The sequence below is a fragment of the Augochlora pura genome, chromosome 3 (assembly GCF_028453695.1).
Source record: "Augochlora pura isolate Apur16 chromosome 3, APUR_v2.2.1, whole genome shotgun sequence".
NCBI classification, from domain to species: domain Eukaryota; kingdom Metazoa; phylum Arthropoda; class Insecta; order Hymenoptera; family Halictidae; genus Augochlora; species Augochlora pura.
The window spans coordinates 30,421,295-30,433,436 of NC_135774.1; the positions used below are offsets into that span (position 1 = coordinate 30,421,295).

A 12,142-nucleotide genomic window follows, 5' to 3' on the forward strand; every position below is an offset into this window, starting at 1 on the left:
TATCGCCGTGGGATTTCTGGCCGGATATAGGGGTGGGGAGAGAGGAGAGGGGAGGGGGACCGAGGAAAACAGTCCGAGAAACGTAAGAAAATTCTGGCATGTTTCTGCTGTTCCGCTCGCCCCCCTCCGCCCTCCCCCGGAATGAAAAGTGGAATCCGTAACCTTAATTCCAGCTGGGTCGCGCGAGAAAAAACTCCCCTTTCTTGCCACCCCCGCCTCTTGCAGATACATTTCATTTCCGAAATTTCAAAAATTCTTCGTAAACGAGTAATGGCAGTAATAATTATGAATTAACATTTATAATTATGAAGTAACATGTTCGAACAAATTGAAGTTGACTAGAATGTTTCGAAGGCGAAAGAGTTCTAATACCACCCCCTATGATAAATATCAACCTTCCAGTTTTTTTTTAATTAATTAAATTGCTTTAACTGTGCGGAGATTTTAGTGGTCGATCGTCGGCACTGAACGGTGTTTAATCGGGTCGATTAAAAATTACTTCGAGCATCGTTGATCTCGTCCGCGGTCGAAACGACTGTCCACCATCCGGCGGCTAGGATCACCCAGCGGGGATCAACGCTAGGAAATAGCCGGTCAGGACTCGCCAGCGATCGAAAAAAAATAAATTGCCCGGGAACGCGAACGGAGATGAGAAACCGGTCGATGGGTGACAACAGCCGGACAGCCGGAGAGGGGGGGAGGGGGAACACGGAATCCAATTTGACGGGTCCCGGATTTCGGGGGCACGACGCGAACGGAGGGACAGGGAAGGGGAGGGGAGGAGGTGGTGGGACGACCGAGGCAACGACGTCGGAGACGCCGATTCCTAAAGCAATTATCATCCAGTCTCTGCGAGGCTCGAATGAATGGCGTCGAGTCCGGTCCACTCGCGATAACTGGATTTTCCCTGCGGGACACTTCGAAACTCTCGCTTCCACCCCCTGCCAGCGGCGTCCCCCACCCTTGTTCTGTCCGGATTTAACGTGGCCGGGCATGCACGCGAGCCGCCTGGAAAAATGTCGAGCGACGTTTTAAATAAAAGCGCCGATCTCGGTTCACGGTGATCTGGAGATGCTATCGGTGGGAATTAGGCGAAGCTCGTGGACATTGATTTCGCTCGGCTCGGCCGCGGCCACAGCCGCTCCGGATCCCTCCGTGTACACGAGATGTTTACGGACTCGGATTTACATTTTGATGGTGCCGCGAGATAAGACGCGGTCGCCCGGGCCACCGCGAATTTTTATGCGGACTTAAATTGTTTAATAAATATTTATTTCGCCGTCGGGAATATGCCCTGCTGCGGGGGCCGGCCAGGAGAGGTCGTTAATGTGCAGCCGGGACGAATAGGGATGTTCGAGGCCGACGGAACGGCTTCCGCTTTGAGTTTGATTAACTCGCTCGAAAAAGATCGTACCGGGACCAGCAGGAGCTTATTCGACGCGCGAAGATGGTCACTTTCGAGTGACATAACCTGCAATTCCTCGACGAAATTATCTTCGTACTGATCAACATCGTAAACGATGGCTAGGGCCAGAATTTCAAACGATATTCGTTGTTCCCTTTACAAGAATGTAACTTTTGCAAAAATTGAGTCATTTTAAATCCACGATATACGTTCAAAAGCGAAGATTCTACGCTTTCGAACGCGTATTTGAACATGCTGATACGATTTTTTTCCTCGGAGTTACGATTTTTTCAAATCTTCAACCCCTTGCGCTGTGATTTGTTTCGCAGCTACGTTTATTTGACTCTGCCTATTATTAATAAATTTTTACGTTAGACTGACAATTTATATTTATTATACGGCAACCTTTACTTCAAGGTATAAAAATATTAATGATAGTGAGTCTGGTGTTATAGGACAAAGGATTAAAAAAATTACTGACGGTAATATACTTAATATAATGACATATACTTAATATAACGTAATATATAGTTTAATACACAATACAATACAGAACATAATATACTATAATATACCAAACAAGCATTCATCCAAGCAGAGGCACCTGCACCGGTTCTACAGCAATTCTGGATCTACCAATTTATACTGCCGTTATCGAAGAACCCAGGGGCGAGTGGTTAATTTTTGGTAGACAGTTCGAAGACACCTGGGTAGAAGGTACCATCAGGGTGAACAGAAACAAGCAGCCTCGTAGGAGGGCCGGCCCCGTTTCCGGTTGGTTCGAGTGTCGCTTCGCGGTAATTGAGTGCGCCGCGCGCGCGGCCCCAGGATGGGACGAGCCACGGCGAAGTTTCCTGTTTCGATCGCGCCCCCGCCGATTACCTTGATCGTCTAATTAGATGCAACACCGGTAATTGCGCCCGTTCCAGCTGCCGCGCGCCGTTCTCGGAATCTCCCCGCTTTCTACGTCGAAGCCCTAACGTCGGCCCCGCGACACGATACGCGACATCTCATCCAGTTGTCCTCGAGCTCCGTTTGCAACTGCGCCGTTGTTAAGCAAAATTCCGGTCTATATTTTACCTATACTCCACGCATATATACGTCATAATTCGTCGCTATAACTGACGACGCCGTGACGCCCTGACAATATATACACGGCTTTCGTAGTCAAAGGGTAAAGGGCGAAAGGACCTCCGATGGGAACAAGAATAGGATCGATGAACGGTGCGCCGTCGCTCGGGCGCCCGTGTTTAATGAAACCGTAGAACGCGAAGAACGGGAACGTTTCTTACAGGTCCCCGGGACAAAGAAAAGCGACGGATAATTTCTCCGAGTGAAAACGCGGCCGCCTTTCGTCCGAGCCCTTCGGCAAACGAGCCCGGCCCCTTTTTCCAGCAAAACCGTTCGTTCCGGGAGTCAACGAACGAGTTCGCCAATCAATTTGGTCGACCCCGAGTCCCTTCAATTAATTCCCCATTCAAATTCAAAGCCGGGGGCAAGCGGCCGGGCGAGGCGCGACGCATCAGAAATCGAGGCGACGCTTATTTCCCCAAAGAAAACGCGCTCCTCGATTCCTTTAATTAGAATCGGGCCCCCCTCGTGGAATCGGACGGCCTGCTGGTGGAACTCGCGTGCTTCGTGGACGTACCGTGAGTAGGATTGCTGGTGCACTTGTCCGGCTAACAATTACTTGACGAAACTGAGTATGGAAATGATGGAACTTTGATATGTTGTTTTAGACTCGATGGAAGAAGCATTATTTTTACATTGACGGAAGAGAAATATCCGTAGTTAAAATGGAAGAATAAAAATTGCTGTTGTTGGTTTAAAATGATTTATGATGTAACAAAGAAATTTAGAATTTGTGTAAAATATTAAAGAAAGGTGAAATTATAATGGAAAGGTATATTTCGCCTTTTCCAAAGCACGAATTAGATAAGAGCTGACCGACTCTTTCCTTCGCGATGGGAAAGCTCTCGGGTATCTAATTACGGTAATTCGATGAGAACTTTACGGCGGTACGTTCGCACGTTATTTTTTCGATCGGATACCCCATCGTCCGATGGAAATTGCCCCCCGCTCGAACGATCCCGTAATTTCACGCAGCGTTTCTGGCCTCGTGCAAGACGGGGGGAGGGATCACGGCGCGAGAGGCATAATTGAAATATATTTTTATTTCCAGGTCTTGCGAAGGGTTTACCGCCTATAAAACCCGGCGTGCTTCGCGAAAATTCTGGCCGGGCTTAAAAATAATGGGGCTCGGGTTAAGTCCGGGTTAGAATCGGTGAAAACCCGGCCCTCGGCCCACTCTTCTCGCTTAACTCCCCCTACTTACGTTTTACGAAGCCGGCCCGTGGCGAGAAACTCCACTGTTCCTCGCAACTGCTGCTAAGCAACTCCATCAAGTTTCCCCCGTTGATTCCGAGCTGTTTACGATTCGCTGGTACGAGGGCGTACCGAGAGCTCTGTCCGAAAGCTCGAACGGTCATCGTTCACCGCGCTTTCGTCTCTTGGCGTTTCATATTTTAATGCGTCGGGGAATTAGTGATCGAAAGGGACGAAGGGAATAAGCGAATTAATTTCGCTTTTTGAGGTCATACGATTTTTAGAAGCTTTGGAAAATGATACGGTGAGATACGGATGAGAAACTTGAGGTCATTTCGAGCAATTGTTTCCTTTACAAAAATTTTCTACGAGGCTTCGTTAACGAGTTATTGACGAAAAACATCTACCAATGAGAGGCGAGTCCCTCTGACGCGAGGCGGCCGAGCCAACAAGCGGTAGAGGTCTAGTATCGCTCACTGGCTGAGTCACCACGCGTCAGCGGCTCTCGCCTCTCATTGGTCAACGTTTTTTGTTAATAACTCATTAACGAAGCTTTGTAGAAAATTTTTACAAAGGAAAAAGTTACTTGAAATCACCTCAGGAATCCCTCATTTCCCAGAGTCACAATAATTTTGTTACACCCTGTATATACTCATATATATGTGTACATACGAGCCTCCCTTACTTTCTCTCTCCCTCTCGCGGTCATTTGAGTGGCATTCCCTTGGATCGAGTGCACTCCGGCCGCATCTCGAGTTGTCCTGACTCGGTCGCCGCGAGTTACCGCCAACCGGAACTTGGCTCCCAGACGGAACTTGCCCTGGCATTGTTCCCATTAGCCGGGGCGAGTTTGGTTAAGATGAAACTTCGCTTTGCCAGGCCGGCCTCGCAATTGTTTACGTACATATTGTCCGTTTGATCCGGCTAATAAGTCTCCCCGCCCTATAAAACCGCGCGAACGCAATCGTCGGAAGAAAGTTCGGCGACTTACCGCTGGCTCTACTCGATTTTTCCAGGCGCGTACAAAATTTTTCCTAGAAACGAGGCTAGGCTGCATACAAAGTAGACTCTTTCGGCTTTCATTCGAGCCCTCAAACGATCCGTAACTCTCGCGGCAAAGCATTCTAATATCGACAGGAACGCGTTCTTTATTTATCGATCGCTTCTCCTTGGGCTACTGTTACAGATTTAACGTTCTCTTGGTATTTTGGGGTCTTGTCGAAACGAAAATGAGAGCGACGTAAAGTGCATTCTTCAAGCTTTAATTTGAGCTGTTGAGCTTTCGAAAATTCTTATGAGAACGCAATCGAAAATTGCATAGAAGATGCAATTTGTTTTGCAGGAGTTTTTCTTCAATTTATATCTGTAGGATTTTCTCGATTCCTTTGGCAAGTGCTATGAATATTCTTCCAAAGCAAAGAAAATATTCTGTAAAGTGAATTTTTTAGCTTTGAATTTTAGCTATTCAAAAATCGTTTAAATAATGTTAATCTCCAATTAACAAGATCGTTTCAATCACTTTTACAGCAAAGGCAAGGGTACTGCAACGCATTAATATTTCCAAAACCTCATGACAATGCTTAAACACCAAGAATAAAGGGTTGAATCCTGACTCCAATTTACGACACAAATTTCCTCGTTCCAATTCCTCGAAAAACGAGTCCGGACAGGCTATTACGGGGGTTAAGACGTGAAAATAGCCGAGCAGGTGTCCCACGGAGTGTTCCCCGATTCGAGCATTATCCGGGCATTAATGCGTTCGCGTCGGCAAATTGAAAGACGCGTGGGAGGGGGTTGGCCGTGGGAACCTGGGGGGCGGGCCCGATGGAGAGTGAATTATTCTAAACAGCGGGCGGTGGCCGACGGTAATCGCATCGTCGTTAGCTCGTCCAACGGAGAAGTTTAACGGGCGTCTTTGCGGAGCGGAAAGAATAAGAGGCGAGGAGGAGACGGGGGTGTGATGCGAGGGGGGGGATGGACGGCCGCGGGGCGAGAGAGAATAGCCGAGCAGATAGGAAAGGATAGAGAAAAGAAGCCGGCGCCTTATAAAAATGCAATATCTGTGGACGGTGCCTTGCGCGAATTACTTCCACCTTTTTTCCTTTTCAAACATCCCCCTCCTCCACCACCACCGCCCTATTCTGAATTCCGTCTCGCCCCTCGGCCCGCCTCTTTTTGTCCATCAACCTCCTCCTCCTCCGCCGACCCAGCCCGCCGTTTTCTTTGTTCACCGAATTTTCTCAGATTTCTTCTCCTCTCCTGTTTCTCTCGGTGTCTTACCACCATCGCCCCCCCCCCCGCCGCCCCTCGACGTCTTTCAGCCTTCTGTTTCACCGCCACCGGTCACATCGTCGATTCGCAGCAAGACTCGCCGGCATCCCCCCCGTCTTCCGGCGTGTCGGCTAATGGCGAAATTATGATCGAGCCAACTTCTTTTCAATGGAACGACGGTAATTACCGGGCCCGGTTGTTCCTGGATACCGGCCGTCTGGCTGCATTATTCAGTAGCGGCGCGTAAGTGCTCGAGCGTGGACCAAGATGGCCACCGGACTTACGGACGACCGTTTAATCGCCGACTCTTGTGAATTACAAAGCTTCTCGGATATTCCTCGGATTTTGTAAATCGTCAGAGGAGAGATGATACTTTTTATTTCGTTATTTATACTCGCTCGTGGATCGTCGTTTCTTTGAGTAATAATCGCTTTAATTTTGCTTTATTTCACTGGGGAAAAAGCTGCAAGAAATGATGTTCTTTGATTACAAGAGGAAGAGTGGGATATGATTGAAAATAAAATAAATGAATAACAAAATAATATTATAGAACAACAAAATAGTAAAATAATACATAATTTCAAATTGCCAGGTAAATATATTCAGCCCCATAATCTTAACCACCCAGTAGCAAAAATATTACACAGCCCCTGGTTTAAGTAGAAATGTTCCCCGATGGTCAGACGCAACGAAACGCGGACTAACCAATCGCCCGAACTTTTTTCCCCGGTTGAACCGAGCGGCGTCGCGTGCGAGTTTTCTCACGCTGGCTAGTACCGAAAGTGCCGCTCCTCTCTCTCTCTCTCGTAAAGATCACTCGCGCCGGATTAATCCGATTAAAGACGGGAACAGTGGCGCAACGAATGTAAAAGTTAATCGAGTATTGTGTCCCGGGCGAGAAAGGAATTTACAAGCGGAACAACGTCGACGCATAAAAGAGCAAGGCGCGGACGGCGTCGGGTCGCGGCAGGGGATGTTCCGACGGGTTGCGAACCAAGAGAGTGAGGAGAGAGGAGGAAAAAGCAGAAGAGGAGAGAGGGAAAAGGCAGGAGAGTGGGGACGAGGAACTTCAATTAAATCCTTGTGATCGGAATGTTTCATTCAGATGGGTAGCCGGCATTCAAAGTAAATCCCGTTTCCAATCGGCGATTCGAGGATGGGCTCTCGCCGGTAAAAACGTTTACAGGCGCCATAAAAGTGGACGAGCCATAAGAAAGACGAGCCCGACGAATTCGCCACCCCTAATCGATGCCGGTGTCTGCGAACGAGCGCGTTCTCGCACTCCGTGGACGGGTAGCGTCGGCTCGGACGTCCGCCGCGATACCTCGGGGGAACGATCCCCGTCGAACGAATACCACCCCCCCCCCCCCCCCCACCGCTAGCAAAAACGACCAGCCTCCGTTTTTAACACGGAATCCCGACGAATCTTTTTCCAGCGGCGGATCATTTTTCCGGCGATTGCTTTTGCCTACCTGCCCTCCCTCTTCTCGCGCCCGAATACCAGGGGAAATCGGTAAAGACAGAGGGACGAGCGCGTAGAATCGTTCGGACGCGCTTCGACGAGCCATGGATCGATCCCCGAGGGCCCTGGCGCTCGGTTTTGACAGGGCCGCGAGTAATTGCAATAAAAGTTCCGGCCACTTGTGGCTCGTTCGCCACTACTAAATCCGGATAAATAAATCGTTGCTCTTTTCATTCTTTCTTTTATCTTCTTTCCGTCGCGCTACTCGGGCACCAGATAAAATCTTCTTATTTATTATATTTTACTATAGTATACGCTTTTGAGATATCTGGTATGGACTTGCTATTTATGTTACAATTTTTCTTACTTTCTTCGCTACTTTGTATTGTGTGTAGGAAGAAGTTGAGATAGATAAAGTGTAGCATAAATGGTAGATACATGGTAGATATTTATTTTAAGTGTGTATATCTTAGGAAAATGTAATGGATGAGATATAATATTATTTTCTTGTTTTATTAATTTTTCTCAGCGGTGTTACTTGAATGCCTTATAAAATTAGAGTAGAATAGAGTAGAAATAAAATTGAGTAGAATAGAATAGAATACACTACAACAGAAAATAACAGAATAGTTCGGAACAAAAATATGTAAATAAAAAGAGAGGCAGAGCGAGCTTGCGAGACAAATTGGGGGGATGAACGGGATCGGGGGGGGGGGGGGGGGGGGCTTGCTGGGATTGGTTACCAGGAGCTCTCGTGCCATTTCCCCCTATTGATCTCCACCTACCGCGGTAACAAGGCCGAAGGAAACGAAGGAAACCGTTCCCCGAGCTGGATCCAGGGGTTCTCCAGAGGATCGCTGAGCAGACTAATCGGATTTTTTCGACGCGGACGCGCCGAGTCCAAGCGGATTCTGTATCGGAATTAAACCGTCGGGTTTGTTTCAATTAAACAGAGATCCTTTTCCTCATCGCGGGATTAAGTGCGACCTGCCCGCAGTTTCGTTGCCGTCTTCGTTTAAAACGGCAACAATAAACGCCGTCTACGCGATTTAATTCGTCCCTCATCGACGAGCAAACCGTTGTGTCGCACCGCCGTCGAACTGTTATCGCGACGCGCTAGTTATTTACTCATTTGTTTATTTGCAACGTTCCGCGAGCCCTTTGTATTACGGTGGAAAAATGGGAAGCAATAACTGTCCGACGGGCGGGAACAATGCGACGGTAGTATCGGATAGTGCTCGCCGCGAGAGGAAATGATAAAATATAGTGGCACAGTGCATCGAGTTACGAAATCATTGCTTAATCAATTTTAACGGAGTGGTGTTTGTTAATATTTCGTAGTCGCATATGCGTGAACATCGTGATTTCGTTTCTCGCGTGGGATACGTTTAATGAATTTAGGGAGCGGAATTATTGAACACTGTAGCGCGATATTTAGATTCGCGATTTTTTATTCAACGGGGAAATCGTCGACTAAATACTGCGAACGCAATCGTTGAAAATTATAGCACGTTGCAGTACATTTATCATTTTCCTTTGAGTTATATCGATTACGAAAATTAATATATAATAAATAGAATAAAACTATGTACTCCAGCGATGCTGATAGTAATAACACTTTGACTGTCATGTTATTCATATCGACGCGACCAGAATTTGAATAACAGCTGAAATTAAAGTATTATCAATTCTATACCAACACGAAATTGCATCGCATAAATTTTTGAGGTTGTCGACGCGACAACGCGAAGCGCGAACGGCTTTCGATCCCCCGAAGACTGTATAACCCGTTCCGAAACGTTCGCGCAGGAACGAGCGAAGGCCGGGCGGTGAATTAATTTGCGCACTTGGCAAATGCATTCTCGATTTCGACAGAGTTATCGATAGACGTCTGGTAAGCGAATTAATTATTTCCTTGGTGGAACATTGTCCCGGTCGCGACGCGGCGAAAATTAGCAACAGGTTCGAAGCGGAATTATTTCCAGCGATTCCGAGCAGCCCCGGGGGCAGCTCGCGTCACTCGTGATTTCTGCTTCGCATCTCCCTCCCTCTCTCTCTTTCTCTCTCCACGTAACCCCGGTAATTCGATGCTCGAAACCGCTCCGGAGCTGTTATAATTGCCGATGAAGTTGCTCGCCGCGGATACGCAGGCTACGAAGCATCGGCTAATTAACCGGCGAAACTCCGCGTCTCTCTCTCTCTCTCTCTCTCTCTCTCTCTCTCTGTCTCTTGAAACGCGGATTCATCGTTGCGGCCAATCATCGCTACCCCCCTCCCCGTGTAATTTACACGGCCGACGGGCCGGTCATGGTTGTTCTTAGCTGGGCCGCCGCGGCCCTGATTGGACTGGAAACAACGCTATTCACCGTGCAATTTTCGGCGTTTGTTGCCGCACGGAGGAGCCCCGGCCCGACTCTACGCGCGGATAATTAAATCTGTTCGCCGAGGTTTCGATTCCGCGACTTCCACGGCGCCGGATGCGTTCGATCGATCCTCCTGACCCCCTTTCCCGTTGTTCGCCGCCCCGGAAAAATTGGGCCGCCGACTTCGACGGCTAAACAGACGAGCCTGTGCATCGCCGTGGCCGGAATTCGAAGGAGTTTCGCGATCGTGGATTTGGCTGCGATATCGACGGATCCTCGCAAGCGGACGGCTTTAATATGTTTTAAAGAGTGATAGATGCTTCTTACAGAGTTAGATGGATTTTTATAGAATTAATGAAAATAGGTTTTCTAATATTTCTGATGGTTTATGATTTATTTTGTGAAGGGATTCTGTAATGAGCAAGATGACGACTTTGGTCTTTCATTCGAAAGAGGATAGAATAGCGAGAAAAAATCGTGGATCAGTTTTCGAGGTGTCATTTTAAAGAGGAGTCTTCCCTCTATAAGGTCACGTCGAAATTGTAGCGAAAAAAAATTTTTTAAGCTCGGGGTGCTCGTTTGAATTTTGCTAAATTGACGAGACTTCACCATGTGCTGTGTCAGTCTCTTCAGAGTTAAAATAATTAGAAGTTTTTGGGTTGTGATAATTTGTAAGAAGGAGAAATTTATGTTTATTGTATGCAAGTGCTATTAAATGTTCCTTTTAAGTCTGAACCTCGTAAGACCTAAAGTGGACGTCTTTAAGACGTATTAGTTCAGACGTAAAAAGGTCAACTTTTAGACGTCTCGAAGACGACTTCAGGCGCCTTAACAACGCCTTATGAACGTCTTCAAAACGTCTTAAAAACGTCTTAGAAATGTCTCCAAAGCGTTTTAATGTCGTCTTTCAAACGCCTTAAAAACGTCTCAAAAACAGCATCGTACCATCTTGAGAGATTTGAGCGCTACAATCAAAGCCAAAAGAAATAAAAACGTCACCCCTTCCGGCCGAGCAGAGTCGAAAGACCACTTGCATTACTGAAAATAAATCACCGCCCCGCGTAGGGGATCGTTCCGCCGGCGGGATCCCGGTTTCGGCGCCGCTGCGACCGGTTTTTGTCGATGGTGACACGGCAAGCTTCCGCGCCGTCATAATTAAAGCGAACAGTAACGGGACGACAAGGGGGGTGTTTCCGGTCTGGCGTAATCTGCGGAACAAGGCAGCTAAATTCCCGGCGGGGTACGCGGAACAAAGCTGCCCCATCCCTCCCTCCCGTGCGCGAGATCAGCTCCCGTGTCCGAGGGTCGCGCAAGAACCTTAACGGAGGCTGTTTGAAGGCCGCTAATACCGTGAACAGGTCTCGTCGCGATAATTAATTACCGGGGCTCCGTATCGTCTTAAACGGCACGGGGTGGAACGAGAGGAGGAACGGGAGGAGGGAGGAGGAACGGGGAGGGGTTCGAGGAGGGGTCGAGGGAGGACAACGGCCCGCGGCGACGCGCAGGATTAATTACAGCTGTCGGTCGTTAAAAAGTATCGCGCCGTTTCGCCGGCGCACGAGCGAGCGTGCGGGGAGGGAAGGTCGCCCCCTGCTAATTACCGCGTGTCCGCTAATGAAGCCGTGGCAGATTCGGCGAACGAATCGAGGACAGAGATATATATATATATATATATATATATATATATATACATATCCATCGTCGCGTCCCGTAGATCCTGCCGGATCTTACCGGCAGGTCCTCCTCGCTCGGGCAGATGGGACGAGGAGAGAGCCCTGGCTCGTTCCGCGGCGGGGTCTCGATGGAGGACTTAATCAAAATACGAGCGGCTAATTATGTCTGCGCTCCTTACCGGAGCGAGTGGAAACTCGGCTCGAGTGTGCCGCTGGATGAGGGAAACACGGAAACTGGTTAGACCCTGCCAACCCTGGGAGACTCTCTCTCTCTCCCTCTCTCTCCCTCTCCCTCTGGCCCACCTGCCGAAGAGAGAGACGAGAAATAGGCTGTGCTCGAGGGCCGGCGGACTTCGAATCAATTTTAGAATGTATTCCCGACGGAATTTTACGCTGTTTCGGAGCCCTAATTAAAGCCGCGACTTCGCACTCGCCGGCGAGCCTGGTCGGAGTTTGTTTCGATGACGCGACACCGTTTTCAAAAATCGGCGAACGTCGACGGAGGTACACGCGCAACGAAACTAGGTCGGAAAGAAGTGACGGAAAAGTCACCTCGAGCCAATTTTAGAATGGATCCCCGTCGGAATTTACCAATGTTCCCCGGCTCGAATTAAAGATGGAAGAGCGTAGTTTCTGACAGGGG

General features: G+C 48.4%; 1 protein-coding gene across 1 annotated transcript in view; it reads right to left on the reverse strand.

The window, feature by feature from the left end:
• Positions 1–12,142, reverse strand: part of LOC144467561 (uncharacterized) — a 179,723-nt gene that overhangs the window by 90,800 nt on the left and 76,781 nt on the right. The window lies entirely within an intron of this gene.